The following is an 11671-nucleotide window of genomic DNA, read 5'->3' as shown; positions in this document are numbered from 1 at the left end:
CCTCTCCCTCTCTCTCTGCTCTTCTCTCTTTCTCTCTGTCTCTCTCTCAAAATAAATAAACTTAAAAAAAACCTGCTAGAACTGATAAATGAATTCAGTGCAGATGCAGGTTTCAAAATCAATGTGCAGAAATCTGTTGCATTTCTATACATCAGTAATGAAGCAGTAGAAAGAGAAATTAAGAAATCAATCTCATTTACAATTGCACGCAAAATAGTAAGAAAGCTAGAAATAAACCTAACCAAAGAGGTGAAAGACCTGTACACTCAAAACTATAAAGCATTGATGAAATAAATTGAAGATGATGCAAAGAAATGGAAAGACATGCCATGCCCATGGATGGAAAGAATAATTATTCTTAAAATGTCTATACTACTCAAAGCACTCTGCACATTTAATACAATCCCTATGAAAGTAACAGCATTTTTTTAAGAACTAGACCAAACAATCCCAAAATTTATTTTTTTATGTTTGTTTATTTATGTTTTCCCATTATCTTTCTTTTTTTAATGTTTTATTTATTTATTTATTTATTTATTTATTATTTTTTTCATTTTATTTTTTAAATTTATATCCAAGTTAGTTAGCATATAGTGCAACCATGATTTCAGGAGTAGATTCCTTAATGTCCCTTACCCATTTAGCCCATTCCCCCTCCCACAACCCCTCAAGTAACTCTGTTTGTTCTCCGTATTTAAGTCTCTTATGTTTTGTCCCCCTCCCTGTGTTTATATTATTTTTGCTTCCCTTCCCTAATGTCCATCTGTTTTGTATCTTAAAGTCCTCATATGAGTGAAGTCATAAGGTATTTGTCTTCCTCTGACTGACTTAATTTCACTTAGCATAATACCCTCTAGTTCCATCCACATAGTTGCAAATGGCAAGATTTCATTCTTTTTGATTGCCTATTAATATTCCATTGTGTGTGTGTGTGTGTGTATATATATATATATATATATATATATATATATATATAACACATCTTCTTTATCCATTCATCCATCAATGGACATTTGGGCTCTTGCATACTTTGGCTATTGTTGATAGTGCTGCTATAAACATTGGGGTGCATGTGCCCCTTCGATACAGCACACTGTATCCCTTGGATAAGTACCTGGTAGTGCAACTGCTGGGTCATAAGATAGTTCTATTTTTAATTTTTTGAGGAACCTCCATACTGTTTTCCAGTGTGGATGCATCAATTTGCATTCCCACCGGCAATGCAAAAGAGATCCTCTTTCTCCGCATCCTCACCAACATCTGTTGTTAATGTTGGCCATTCTGACAGGTGTGAGGTTGCATCTCATTGTGGTTTTTACTTGTATTTCCTTGATGATGACGATGTTGAGCATTTTTTCATGTGTTGGTTGGCCATCTGGATGTCTTCTTTGGAGAAGTATGTATTCATGTATTTTGTCCATTTCTTCACTGGATTATTTGTTTTTTTGGGGGGGTGTTAAGTTTGATAAGTTCTTTACAGATTTTGGATTCTAACCCTTTATCTGATATGTCATTTGCAAATATCTTCTCGCATTCCATCAGTTACCTTTTAGTTTTGCTGATGGTTTCCTTCGCTGTGTAGAAGTTTTTTATTTTGATGAGGTCCCAGTGGTTCATTTTTGCTTTTGTTTCCTTGCCTCCAGCACGTGTTGAGTAAAAATTTGCTGTGGCCAAGGTCAAAAAGGTTTTTGCCTGCTTTCTCCTTGAGGATTTTGATGGTTTCCTGTCTTATGTTTAGGTCTTTCATCCATTTTGAGTTTATTTTTTTGTGTATGGTGTAAGAAAGTGGTCCAGGTTAATTTTTCTGCATGTCGTTGTCCAGTTTTCCCAGCACCATTTGCTGAAGAGACTGTCTTTATTCCATTCGATATTCTTTCCTGCTTTGTCAAAGATTAGTTGGCCATACGTTTGTGGGTCCATTTTGGGTTCTCTATTCTGTTCCATTGATCTGAGTGTCTGTTTTTGTTTCAGTACCATACTGTCTTGATGATGACAGCTTTGTAGTATAGCTTGAAGTCTGGGATTGTGATGCCTCCTGCTTTGATTTTCTTTTTCAAGATTGCTTTGGCCATTTGGGGTCTTTTCTTGTTCCATACAAATTTTAGAATTGTTTGTTCCAGCTCTGTGAAGAATGCTGCTGTTATTTTGATAGGTATTGCATTTAATATGTAGATTGCTTTGGGTAGTATTGGCATTTTAACAATATTTGTTCTTCCTATCCAGGATCATGGAATCTTTTTCCATTTTTTTGTGTCTTCTTCAATTTCTTTCATAAGCTTTCTATAGTTTTCAGTGTATAGATTTTTCACCTCTTTGGTTAGATTTATTCCTAAGTATTTTATGGGTTTTGGTGAAACTGTAAATGGGATGAATTCCTTGATTTCTCTTTCTGTTGCTTCATTGTTAGTGTATAGGAATGCAACCAATTTCTGTGTAATGATTTTATATCCTGCAACTTTGCTGAATTCGTGGATCAGAGCTAGCAGTTTTTTGGTGGAATCTTTTGGGTTTTCCATATAGAGTATCATGTCATCTGTGAAGAGTGAAATTTTGACCTCCTCCTGTCCGATCTGGATGCCTTTTATTTCTTTGTGTTGTCTGATTGCTGAGGCTAACACTTCCAATACTATGTTGAATAACAGGGGTGAGAGTAGACATACCTGTCTTGTTCCTGTCCTTAGGGGGAAAGCTCTCAGTTTTTCCCCATTGAGGATGATACTAGTGTTGGGTCACTTTTATATGTTTTTTTTTATCATCTCGAGGTATGATACTTCTATCCCTACTTTCTTGAGGGTTTTTATCAAGAAAGGATGCTGTACTTTGTCAAGTGCTTTCTCTGCATCTATTGAGAGGAACGTGTGGTTCTTGTCCTTTCTTTTAGTGATGTGAATAATCACATTGATTGCTTTGCAGATATTGAACCAGCCCTGCCCCCCCAGGTATAAATCCCACTTGGTTGTGTGAATAATTCTTTTAATGTATTGTTGGATCATATTGGCTAATATCTTGTTGAGGATTTTTGCATCCATGTTCATCAGGGAAATTGGTCTATAGTTCTTCTTTTTAGTGGGGTCTTCGTTGATTTGGGGATCAAGGTAATGCTGACATCATAGGAAGAGTTTGGAAGTTTTCCTTACATTTCTATTATTTGGAACAGCTTCAAGAGAATAGGTGTTAACTCTTCCTTAAAGGTTTGGTAGAATTCCCCTGAAAGCCATCTGGCCCTGACTCTTGTTTTGAGGGAGATTTTTGATTACTAATTCAATTTCTTTACTGGTTATGGGCCTGTTCAAATTTTCTATTTCTTCCTGTTTCAGTTTTGGTTGTTTATGTGTTTCTAAGAATTTGTCCATTTCTTCCAGATTGCCCATTTTATTGGCATATAATTGCTTAAAATATTCTCTTATTATTGTTTTTATTTCTGCTGTGTTGGTTGTGATCTCTCCTCTTTCATTCTTGATTTTACTTATTTGGGTCCTTTCCTTTTTCTTTTTGATCAAACTGGCTAGTGGTTCATCAATTTTGTTAATTCTTTCAAGAAACAGCTTCTAGTTTCATTGATCTGTTCTACTGTTTTCATGGTTTTGATAGCATTGATTTCTGCTCTAATATTTATTATTTCCTGTCTTCTGCTGGTTTTGGGTTTTATTTGCTGCTCTTTTTCCAGCTCTTTAAGGCATAAGGTTAGATTGTGTATCTGAGACCTTTCTTCCTTCTTTAGGAAGGACTGTATTACTACACACTTCCCTCTTATGACCACTTTTGCTGCGTCCCAGAGGTTTTGGGCTGTGGTGTTATCATTTTTATTGACTTCCATATACTTTTTAATTTCCTCTTTAACTTCTTGGTTAGCCCATTCATTCTTTAGTAGGATGTCCTTCAGTCTCCAAGTATTTGTTACCTTTCCAAGTTTTTTCTTGTGGTTGATTTTGAGTTTTATAGCATTGTGGTCTGAAAATATGCACAGTATGATCTCAATTTTTTTGTACGTGTTGAGGGCTGATTTGTGTCCCAGTATGTGATCTATTCTGGAGAACATTCCATGTGCACTGGAGAAGAATGTATATTCCTCTGCTTCAGGATGAAATGTTCTGAATATATCTGTTAAGCCCATCTGGCCAGTGTGTCATTCAAAGCCATTATTTCCTTATTGATTTTCTGTTTAGATGATCTGCCCATTGCTGTAAGTAGGGTGTTGAAGTCCCCTACTATGATGGTATTATTATCAATAAGTTTCTTTATGTTTGTTATTAATTGATTTATATATTTGGGTGCTTCACATTTGGAGCATCAATGTTTACAATTGTTAGGTCTTCTTGATGGAAAAACCCCTTAATTATGATATAATGCCCTTCTTCATCTCTTGTCACAGTCTTTATTTTAAAGTCTAGATTGTCTGATATAAGTATGGCTATTCTGGCTTTCTTTTGTCAACCATTAGCATGATAGATGGTTCTCCATCCCCTTTCAATCTGAATGTGTGTTAGATCTAAAGTGAGTCTCTTATAAATAGCATATAGATGGATCTTGTTTTCTTATCCATTCTGTTACCCTATGTCTTTTGATTGGAGCATTTAGTCCATTGACATTTAGAGTGAGTACTGAAAGATATGAACTTATTACCATTATGTTTCTTGTAGACTTGGAGTTTCTGGTAGTATTCTCTGGTCCTTTCTAGTCTTTGTTGCCCTTGATCTTTTTTCTTTTCTTTTTTTTTTTTTTTTGTCTTTTCTCCCCTCAGAGAATCCTCCTTATAATTTCTTGCAGGGCTGGTTTCATGGTCATGAACTCCTTTAATTTTTGTTTGGGAAACTTTTAATCTCTCCTTCTATTTTCAATGACAATCTTTCTGAATAAAGAATTCTTGGCTGCATATTTTTCTGATTCAGCATATTGAATATATCCTGCCACTCCTTTATGTCCTGCCAAGTTTCTGTGGATAGGTCTGCTGCAAACCTGATCTGTCTTCCCTTGTAGGTTAAGGACATTTTTTCCCCTTGCTCCTTTCATGATTCTTTCCTTGCCTGAGTATTTTGTGAATTTGACTATGATATACCTTGTTGAAGGTCGGTTTTTATTGAATCTAATGGGGGTCTTCTGTGCTTCCTGGATTTTGATGTCAGTATCTTTCCCCACATTAGGAAAGTTTTGTGCTATGATTTGGTCACATAACCCTTCTAAACCTTTTTCTCTCTCTTCATCTTCTGGGACCCCTATGATTCTGATGTTGTTCCTTTTTAAGGAGTCACTGATTTCTCTAATTCTTAAATCGTGCTCTTTTGCCTTAGTCTCTCTTTTTTTTTTTCTGCTTCATTATTCTCCATAAGTTTGACCTCTATATCACTGATTCTCTTCTGCCACATCCATCCTTGCCACCATGGCATCTATTCGAGAATGCAGCTCAGTGACAACATTTTTTATTTCCTCCTGACTACCTTTTACTTCTTTTATCTCCATGGAAAGGAATTCTAATCTTTTTTCAACCCTCTGACTACCTTTTACTTCTTTTATCCCCATGGAAAGGAATTCTAATCTATTTTCAACCCTAGCTAGTATTCTTATTAATGTGATTCTAAATTCTGGTTCAGACATCTTGCTTGTATCTGAGTTGATTAAGTCCCTGACTGTCATTTATTCCTGCTCTTTCTTTTGGGGTGAATTCCTTCATTTCATCACTTTGAAGGAAGAAAAGGAATTAATTAGGTAAAAAAATAAAATTAAAAAATTAAAAACAACACACACATACACAGAAATCAAATAAATAATGCTAGATCCTAGGTCTGTTTTGGTCTGGGTGTTGAACGGAGCTTGATAGATTGGAGAAAAAAATGGGAAAAAGGAAAAAAAGAAAAGAAAAAAGAGAAAAGAAAGAAAAGCGTTTGAAAATTTGAAAAAATGAATATAATGAAATAGAATAAAATGAAATGATGGAAGTAAAATAGAATTTGAAAAAATTACAAAAAAGTAAAAAATACAGTAGAAAAAAGAAAATATTTTTAATAAAAATTGAAAATAAAATAATTTTTTTCTTTCTGTATTCAAGAAAGAAAAGAAAAAAGAACAAAAAATAAAATTGAATAGATTGACCAGTGAACAGACTGAAATATGATTGAAATTACATCATTTCCCCTAGAAGTTAAACTATGAAGCACTTTATAGTCCATAAACTAATCAGGCAGAGAAACTTGTGGTGTTCCTGAAGAGCAAGGTTGGTCCAGTTGGGCGAGTCTTCGTGTAACAACTCCGTTCTCCACTAGATGGCGCTGCTTAGCTTACTGGGGTGGACTGTTGTGGCACTTGTGTGTATGTGCATGCACAGGAGCGGTGAAAATGGTGTCACCCAGCTATCCAGTCTCTAGTATCGAAACTCTGTTCTCCCCCATCAGCAGTCACAAGCCTGTCCTTTGTCTCTGGCTTCCATCTACTCTCCACTTTTACACCGTCTGTGACCAAGCCATCAGGATGCCAGGCGGCTCCTCCCTCCTGAGTTTTATCTCAGATGTTGCTGTTTCCCAACCCCTCACTTCTGAAGGACTGTGGCTTTGACCCATTCTGACCCTCTGTGGTAGGGTCTCATTGAGCAATGGCCACGTGCCAGCTGCACCCAGGAACGTTTGAGGGACCATGCTGCTGCTGATGCCCAGAGACTGTGGTTGGGTGCCAGCCCATCCCAGAAAAAGTTCACGTGATTGTGTGGCAACAGCATTTCAGGGATTATGGAAAATCACAACACACATCTGGTGCCAGCCTTCACCCTTAACATCCTTGCTCCAACACCAGTGGATATGGCCATTCTCCAAGGTATGCTGGGACCTTTACCCATGGAGAAACCTCACCACCTCTACCAAATGTCCTCCCAGCAGGGGAAGCACCTCTCCCCATGTGGCCCGAAGACCCCACGAACTTCACTCTGCTCCTAGGGAGTTTCCCTTCCCACCAGAGCACTACCAGGTATTGAGCTGTGGAGTTTTAGACTCTGCACTCCCTCTGTTTATAGAGACTTAATGGAATTTAAACCCTCTCCTCTCTCCTTTTTCTTTTAGTTCAGTCCATGCGGCTGTTTCCGCTTTTCCACTTTGTCTCCAGCTGCTTTTGGGGGAGGGGTGCTTTTACCATACTCTCCCCTCCCCATCTCCACCCTCTCTCCAGCAGCAAAAACAGCTCCCTGCCCTCTGCGTCTCCTCTCTCCCCCAGTTCTCCTCTCCTCACCGCATACCTGCTGAGTTCTGTGGTTCAGGTTGTGAAGATCATTGTGTTAATCCTTAAGTCAGTTTTCTAGGTGTGTAGGATGGTTTAGTGTTGATCTGGCTATATTTCATGGATGCAAGACGCCAAAAACTTCCAGGCTGTTCAGCCATCTTGGCTCCTCCATCACAGTCCCAAGATTTATATGGACCACAAGTTACCCAAGATAATGAAAGAGATTTTGAAAAAGAAAAGCAAAGCTGGAGGCATCACATTTCCATGCTTCAAGTTATGTTACAAAGCTGTAGTAATCAAAACAGTATGGTACTGGCACAAAAATAGATCAAAGGGACAGAATAGAGAACCTGAAAATAAACCCACAATTATATGGTCAAGTAATCTTTCACAAAGCAGGAAAGAATATCCAATGGGAAAAAAAAAGTCTCTTCAACAAATTGTGTTGGGAAAACTGTACAGCTACATGCAAAAGAATGAAACTGGACCATTTTCTTATACCATACACAAAAATAAATTCAAAATGAATTAAGGACCTAAATGTGAGTTCTGAAACCACAAAAATCCTAGAAGAGTGCTCAGGCAGTAATGTCTCTGACATCTACCATAGCAACATTTTTCTAATATGTCTCCTAATACAAGGGAGGATAATAATAGTCCAATAAACTATTGGGACTACATAAAAAAAAAAAAGATTCGGCACAGCAAAGTAACAATAAAAAAAAAAGCAACCTCCAGATGGCCAACAGATGCATGAAAAAAAAATCATGTATTACCAGGGAAATACAAATCAAAACTACAATGAGATTATCACCTCACATCTGTCAGAATGGCTAACATGAAAAACACAAATAACAGGTGTTAGAGAGGATGTGGACAAAAAGTAACCCTCTTGCACTGTTGGTGGGAGTGCAAACTGGTACAGCCACTCTGGAAAACAATATGAAGATTCCTCAGAAAATTAAAGATAGAACTACCCTATGATCCAGTAATCACATTACTGTGTATTTATCCCCCAAATACAAAAACCACTAATTCAAAGAGATACATGCACTCCTATGCTTATTATAGCATTATTTACAATAGCCAGATTATGGAAGCCCAAGTGTCCATCCAAAACTGAATGACTGAAGATGTGGTATATACATACATATGTACACACACACACACACACATACACATACATAATTACATACATACATATATATACATATACATAAACATAATGGGCCATGTGTATGTATGTATATGCATATATAATGTAATATATGTAATATAATATATGTAATGTAATATATGTAATATGTGGAATTTAGAAACAAAACAAATGAGCAAAAGAAAAGAGAGAGAGAGAGAGAGAGAAGGCAAACCAAGAAACAGATTCTTAACTTTATAGATTAAATTAATGATTACCGGGCGGGGGGGTGGATGGAGGAGATGGGTGAAATGGGTGATGGGATTAAGGAATGCACTTGTTGTGACGAGCACTGGGTGATGTGAAATTGTTGAATCACAATATTGTACACCTGAAACTAATATAACACTGTATGTTACCTGTACTAAAATAAAAAATAAATTAAATTAAATCAAAATTGAAAATATGTGCTAATCAACTGTTTATGTTATCAAAAAAGCTTCCAATACAGCAGGCTACTAAAACTTAACTTTTGGGGAAGTTAAAAAGTTGTTATATGTGAATTTTTGACTGCAAGGGTTGACACCCCTAACCCCCTTGTTTGTGCTCAAGGGTCAATTGTACTCCTTCAAAAGAACAGGAATAAAGGGAATGAGTGACAGTCCCCAGGCAGTGTCTGTTCACTACCTGATATAGAAAGTGGGGCCCTACTGTCATTTCACTGAACCCCTCTTGTTCTCCACAATGCGTCTATCTGTCGTTTGTCTCATGCATCTCTCTGCTGAGCAATGCCAAACCTTCCTGATGAAGCACTGTTGGCTTGAGCCCCAACTCCAATCCTGAAGGAAAGAAGTGTGTTTAAAAACCTGGCACGCATAAAGAGTTCCTAACCACTACTTCCATCTGTAAAATCTGTTGCCAGGACATTCTTCATCTAACAAAAGTGTAGCCACGAGAAAGATGCAATTGCTAATGTCTGGGGGTAGGTACTGGATACAGATTATGAATTGGGTGTCTAATCAAGGCTGGAAACTTTAAATTTTATGTTTGAAAGTTCAGCAAAAAGGTTTGAGAGTTATCCAAATATTTACATCGTATAGTTTTTTGCTTTCTGTTTTTATTTTGTGGCGGTATATATTTTTTTCTAATTTTTGTTTTATTTGAGGAGCCAAACAAGATACAACTGGTGTTACCATAGGCACCACACGTCTGTTTTTCCGTGTGCTAGAAGGCACTCTAGTGCTGGGGTCTATTTCTGGATTTGTCCTGGAAGTCTGTAAACTAAATATTAAAATTCTTGATTCTCACCCTTTGCTATGCTAAGTGACAGATAGCATTTACCAAGTGAAATATATGGATAGAAAATAACATTATGGTGCTGTATATGGCTTACTATAACATGGCTTAAGCATATTGCCAGTTTCTGACTCCAAAAGCCTCAAACCAACAGAAAAATCTCATTGTTGATTACGTTGTAAGGAGAGGGTTGGTCCTGTGATCCATTGCATGGATCAGAAAGTGTTGGGGCGCCTGGGTGGCGCAGTCGGTTAAGCGTCCGACTTCAGCCAGGTCGCGATCTCGCGGTCCGTGGGTTCGAGCCCCGCGTCGGGCTCTGGGCTGATGGCTCGGAGCCTGGAGCCTGTTTCCGATTCTGTGTCTCCCTCTCTCTCTGCCCCTCCCCCGTTCATGCTCTGTCTCTCTCTGTCCCAAAAATAAATAAAAAACGTTGAAAAAAAAAAAAAAAAGAAAGTGTTGTTAATCTCTGGAAAATTTACAGTGTATGGTAGGATTATAGCCATAAATTAGAAACATTTACATAAAGACAATGAGAACTGTATGAAGTTAACTCCAAAATTGAAGTGAATGGGGTTTTGCATAAAAATTACCAAAATGGGCCATTGTGAAATAAAAAGCCCAATGTTACTGTAACAATCAGAACACCAGACCACCATAGGAGAAAATGTGTCCAGCGGCCTACCGACCACCCTGATTTTTTTCCTGAGTTTTTTTTTCTTTTTTCATTCCTGCAACAGACAAGCAAAATTGGCTTCCAACCCTTGCAAATATCCATAATGGTCTAATGTGAGAATTTTCCTGATCTTCGCTTTGGAGGATATATGATAGAGCTGCTATAGTGATGTACAGGCATCATAAATTACCCAAAGCATATTGTCTTCTTGATTCAACAGAAGTGACCAGATAGGTGGCATTTGATAATTGAAATGGGACACATTCCAAAAATTATAAAATATTTCTATATTGACTTATTTTTCAAAATTATACAAAATGCAGAAGAACCAAAGGATGTAACAGTGAAGAGATCTTTCTCTTACCTATCCCATAGGCCACCAGTTTTCTTTCTCCAGAAGCAACTCATATTAGCAATATCTTCGGAATGCCTCCAGAGATCGTCTATGTATGATAGTTTCTGAATTCAGTAATCACATTGCCCCCATTTTTACATAAAGGGGAGTGCAGTATACAGAGTTCTGCTTTTTTTTTTTCACGCAAAAATGACAAAGACATTAGCTTTTATTCATGGGTTCTTTTAACAAAATGTTGTACATCTTTTATATCAGTACATAAAGTGTCCCACATTCTTTCTTTTTTAAAGCCTGCATATTATCTCCTTATTTAGAAATTTCCACTATTTTGCTTTTACAAATACTTATTGTCACTTTCTAATATGTTTAATAGTTGGGCCAGCTCCTCCTTCTACTGCTCCTTTCCCCCCCCCCAAAATTTAATGACTATTCTTGTTTGTTTTTATATATGAATTTTAAAAATTATTTTAATGTTTATTTTTGAGAGAGAGGAAAGACAGAGTGTGACCAGGGGAGAGGTGGAGAAAGAGGGAGACACAGAATCTGAAGTAGGCTCCAGGCTCCCAGCTGTCAGCACAAAGCCTGATGCAGGGTTCGAACCCACGAACCGGAAGATTATGACCTGAGTGGAAGTTGGACGTTTAACCAACTGAGTCACCCAGGCGCCCCATGAATTTTAAAGTCAACTTCTTCAGTCCTTATCACCCCCCTCCAAATATTCTGTTGACATTTTTATTTGGATTGCATTAAATTTAAAGATTCATTTAGGGAATACTGACATTGCTGATTATATGCCTTTCTTTTTTTTTTATTTTTTTTTATTTTTATTTTTTTTTCAACATTTATTTATTTTTGGGACAGAGAGAGAAAGAGCATGAATGGGGGAGGGGCAGAGAGAGAGACACACACAGAATCGGAAACAGGCTCCAGGCTCCGAGCCATCAGCCCAGAGCCTGACGCGGGGCTCGAACTCCCGGACCGCGAGATCGTGACCTGGCTGAAGTCGGACGCT

This window comes from Lynx rufus, unplaced genomic scaffold, assembly GCF_022079265.1.
Source record: "Lynx rufus isolate CCGP_SWC_20201006 ecotype Redwood Valley unplaced genomic scaffold, mLynRuf1.p SCAF_15, whole genome shotgun sequence".
In the NCBI taxonomy this organism is placed as follows: Eukaryota; Metazoa; Chordata; class Mammalia; order Carnivora; family Felidae; genus Lynx; species Lynx rufus.
The sequence above is the reverse complement of the archived record's forward strand: the minus strand, read 5'-3'. Positions refer to the sequence as shown.